We start from the raw sequence: 4,808 nt of genomic DNA, 5'->3' as shown, positions 1-4,808 counted from the left end.
ATGCCCGATATGACTGGATTTGACACATCTGCAGGGAGCCGTTGATATAATTTCTAAGGACCTGACAGGCCTAGGATGGATGGAAATATTTTGCAAGCTAGGTTAACTCCTTGGATGCTCCCCATCTCTGGATTGCAGATGGTCATATAAAACTTACAAGTAAAGGCCACCCATATCCCTCCCAAAGGCATTCAGACTTTTCTTACAGTTTTATTATATTCCACTGACTGATTAAAAAAGCATTTTAAAAAATCCTGCCAGGCCCTTCATCTCTACTGTAAGTCAAATGTTCTTGGCATTTATGGGTTTTGAACACTTTTTTTACTGCAGTATTAGACAGGTTAATAACTGCCACATTTACTAGAAATTTTAACCCCCACCCACCATGTTTTCTCTATATATATTTTTTTGGGTTTTTGGCAAAAGCAAAATTTTGTTGAAAAAAGTAAAAATTAAAATTCTATGATTATATTTTACCAACACTGGCATTTCTTAATCACTCTTTTCTAAGAAAGAATAGAAAATTTCAGCTAAAAAGAAAGATGTTTTTTATTTGGCCAAAAGACATTTTTCATCAACAGTTCTGGTACCATGAAAAAAACAAAAAACCCCACAAACTTCTTCTGCCAAATTCACCCTTGATGTAATTTTACTGGCAATAGAATCACACCAAGGGGAAGTTTTCTTTACTGCCTTTCAGCTAAGATGCTAAAACCCTGATTATCCACCAATGAGAACAATGCCGGGAATTTCAGAAGGCCCAAATTGAGGTCTCTTGCTCATTTCTTTCGGCTTTCTAGGTGGCAGTGCTGTATTTCATGGAGAAAGCTGGGGCTGATCTCAGTCTCCTGGTCAATAGTTCCCTGCTCTGATTGCCATACGTGGGACTGATTGTGAACTGTTGTGAATGATGTGGCTCCTGCTTTCCAGCTGTGGAGCTGGAGTTAGCTCATTGTGATGAGCTAACTACAGCTCATCACAATGAGCTGTAGTTAGCAAATTCCAAGGAGGTAGCTTTTGGCTTTGGTGGTGATTGGAGGCATAGTGGGGCATCTCTGCCTGGGGAAGCTGCAGAAGCCCATGGCAGTTCAGGTGCGACCAGCTGATTTGCAGCTGTGCGATCACCTTTTCCTTGTAAGCCAACACCCAGGGCTGGTGTCCCAGTCACCCAGCCTCAGTTACGTTCCTGGTGTTGACGGCTAGCTATTGGTCCTAGAATAGATAATAGCACCACAGACTTGCTTTTGTCTATGCCACTTTTCACTAAATGACCTGAATTAACCTAATCTAATGCACCATGTCAAGCAGGTGTTGAGAGAGGCTTGTACTTACAGAAGAGAATTTGCTGCTTCATGGCAGAATTTAAAGGTAATTGTAAGTGTAGCTCTTAATCCTCTCCTGACTTGCCTTGGAGGAAGTTATGTTAGAGTCTGAGAAGTTTGTTATGTACCAAAGACATTTAATTTTATGGACTGGAAGTCTAGCTCCACTGAAGACAACAAAAAAACTCCTCCTGATGTCACTGGGGCCAACATTTCACCTACAGTATGCTGTAAATTAACTTATAGCTCAATTTAGAATGCTTTTCTGATAGTAAGGGTTTTGTTTTTGCTGACATGAAGAGATGGTAGCCGTAATGACTGAAAGAGAGATTAAAACAAGAGGAAGACTTATAAGAAGCAAGGTTTATAGGACACATTTTCACACAAAAAGAACTGCCTGCCCCTTCTTGGCTGAGGTGGGTATTAGAGGATGTGGATAGATATGGTGTGGGGACAGGTAACAAAGGCACAAGGCAAGAGAAAGGGCTAGGGAAAGATGTGGATGTTGTACTGGCATCTGTTAAATCTCCAGACATGGCTACCAAACTATTTTTGAGTTATCTCAAGTTGGGCACCCACAATCCAGTGGCAATTTCCCTGCCTCTGTCTAACTGCAAAATAAGGATCAAAATACTTACTTAATAAGATGCTGCAATGTCCTGGAACAGGGCTTGGAATTGTACTAAATATTTGTCAGTCAATTTGGCCATTGATATGAACAGTGAGGAAGGTGTTTAAAATGCATGAAAAGTAGCTAGACTATGTTTGGAGGCTGTGATGTTTCTTGTGTGCTAGAAACAGCAGGGATGCATCAAAGACATTCTTCAGTGTGCAGACTGTACAATTTAATGAGAGAAAAAAGGCTGGGAGAAGGGATGTGTTGTTATACCCCATTTTACAGACAGGCAAGTGACATACCCAAGGTCAACCAAGAAGTCTGAAGTAGAGCAGGGAACAGAAAGCAGACCTCCCAAGTTTCATTCCAATCCCTTATCTACCGGGGGGGCGGGGTTCCTGTTAATGTTTCTCCCCTGATCAAATATTTAAATTTAAAGCTAGAATCACAGAACCTTAGAAAAGCAGAGCTGGAAGGGACCTTCAGAGTCTACCCCCTGACCTGCATGAGGCAGGCAGCTACAATCTGGAGCAGTCAATGCATTTGAGTTTGATTCAATTACTTTTTTCCTGTTTTAAGACTGTAAATTTTAAGTGAGATGACAATATACAGAATTAAGTGAAGTTAAAACTAGAATTGGGTACTTTGTACAGGGTAGACAGCAGCCCCCACCCCAACCCATTTGTTGTTGTGGGGTGATGACCTGCTGCCTGTGCATTTCTTGGTGGCTGGGATGGCACTGCAAAAGGTTGTCCTCACCAGACACCTCTCCTCCTCTCAGGCTTGCAGTGGTCCTCCACTCCTCGACTTATCCCTTCCACCCAGATCGCACTTAGCCCCCATCCTCTCCAAGACTGTTGAGTGTCCAAGTGAAGATGGCAGTGTACCAAACCACACTGGTCCTTGCCACCACATCTTCCTTCCCGGCCAGGTGTCTCCAGTTCCACGGTCTCCACGCAGTAAGAAGGAGACCAGCAGCACCACACAAGAAAACAAGTAATTAAAACTGGTTGTGTGACTTACATCCACCCCAGGTTTGAATTTCTGACTCCTCCCCTCCCCTCACCCCCTGCCCCCAACCTCCCTGGACCCGTCTTTCTTCTCCCCACCACCTTCCACAGCACCAGCCCATATAGTTGTCTTCTGGGGGACTCATTCCCTTTCCCAGGTACCACCAGAGGTTACTGAGATTCCTCCTTAGCTCCAAATCCTCTTCTATTGCTTTTCTCAGTGTGTCCCCCCGAAACTTTTTTATTATTATTTTTTAAGGGAAACCAAGCTTCTGTGTAGATGTACCAATAACTCAATTGCCTGTCCTACTGTCAGGTGCAGCCATGATGTCTACTGGAGCATACAGGTGCCCATTAACCCTTTCTTTACCAGTGTGGGGTTTACACCTCCCCACACAGTTGTCCTTTGCCTCATTTCTTGGACAAACCTAACCCAGTGCCTAAGGCACACCAGGCAGCTAGTTTAATAAAAGAGAAGACAGTTAAATGAACCTGTCCCACTGCATTCCACCTTTCCCTTGCCATCCCATGCTGGTTTCCGTTCCTCCCCACCATTCCTTTCATAAACTACCCCAATAAAATTTCTGCATGTTTCATTTTTGGTGTCTACCCTAAATGATAGCTTGGTGCTCCACAATGACATCTCATTCTCTTTGGGCTGGTGATTTTTGTCTACCCAGAGTAGCTGAGGGCAGCTCTTCTTAACACAAGAGCAGTTTCTCAAAATGATGTGAAACAACAAGATTGGGTGAACGCTGTGGGCATACGGGAGACTTGCTTCCTACAGAAGAAGTGGGATTTTAAAGCCCCAGGGGTACACTGCAAGCTTTGTTGAATAGTTTGTGACCCTCATCTGGGCTTCAGTGCAATGCTGTGGGAAACTGACCTCAGTCTAAGCAGATTCAACTGCCTGTAGCTCACTTACAGCTGGACAGCAGCGTAGCCAGGCCACCTCAAGGCAAAGCCTCTAGGGACCAATTTGTGGGTTAGTTCCGCCCAAGGTAGTGGAGTGGGGTTCAGCAGGGTTCCAGATGGTAGTTTATATTGTATTGTTTTAGTCTCCCATAAGTAGGCCAGTATCAGGTACATAGTCCCAAGCACTGTCAGCAGCATCTTGTGTAGTACTGGGCTCAAAGCAGTGGCCCCTGTCTTGGGCCGTTCTGAGTGGAGTGTGCTATTGCCCCAGGTTGGGTGACTGGGGCATAGGATGTTTATACAGATCAAGTGAAAGATGAAAGAACTAACATCTGTTTTTAAAGCTGTCTGTGTCAAATGCTGGGGTACAAGAGAGCTGAGGCTTGATGCCCTTTGTCTTGTAATTTCAGTCCAGAGTGGAGGTGGGGTTCAGGGTGAGGGTACAGGAGGAACAGATCCCATCCTTCCTTCCTTTTGTTATGATGGACATCTGCAATGGCTACTGCCCTGGCTGTATTCTTGATGTGGCCATGGTTCCCTCTCTTGTTGAGGTTGTCTCTGTCTTTAGCCATACCAGCTTCCTCCCTCCTGCAGTCATGTTATTTAGGCTGCATTTGGAGCTTGTCCGTGTGTTGGATGCCCTGGGAATTGTTCTTATATTTTTAGTAAAAATGGCTTTTCCTTCATTAGGATGAAAGTTCAAGTGAAATTTCTTTGTTGATCCATTGATACTTCCTACCTCCCCACAAGAACTGTTTTTTCTCTAGTCTTCCAAGCAACTGAACTATAGCTGTCCTGTTAGCCACAATGATTATGCTGTGAGGAATAGCAGCTGGAATCCATGCCATTGGTGGAGAGCTAAAAGTATGCAGTTGGCTATTAGATAATTAACTAGATTAGCAGCACAAACAACCAAATGGGGCTAATTCTAGCTCATGTGATTCT

The sequence above is a fragment of the Gavialis gangeticus genome, unplaced genomic scaffold (genome assembly GCF_001723915.1).
Source record: "Gavialis gangeticus isolate Ggan-Ray unplaced genomic scaffold, GavGan_comp1, whole genome shotgun sequence".
Lineage (NCBI taxonomy): Eukaryota > Metazoa > Chordata > Crocodylia > Gavialidae > Gavialis > Gavialis gangeticus.
Note: the sequence above shows the minus strand (reverse complement) of the source record.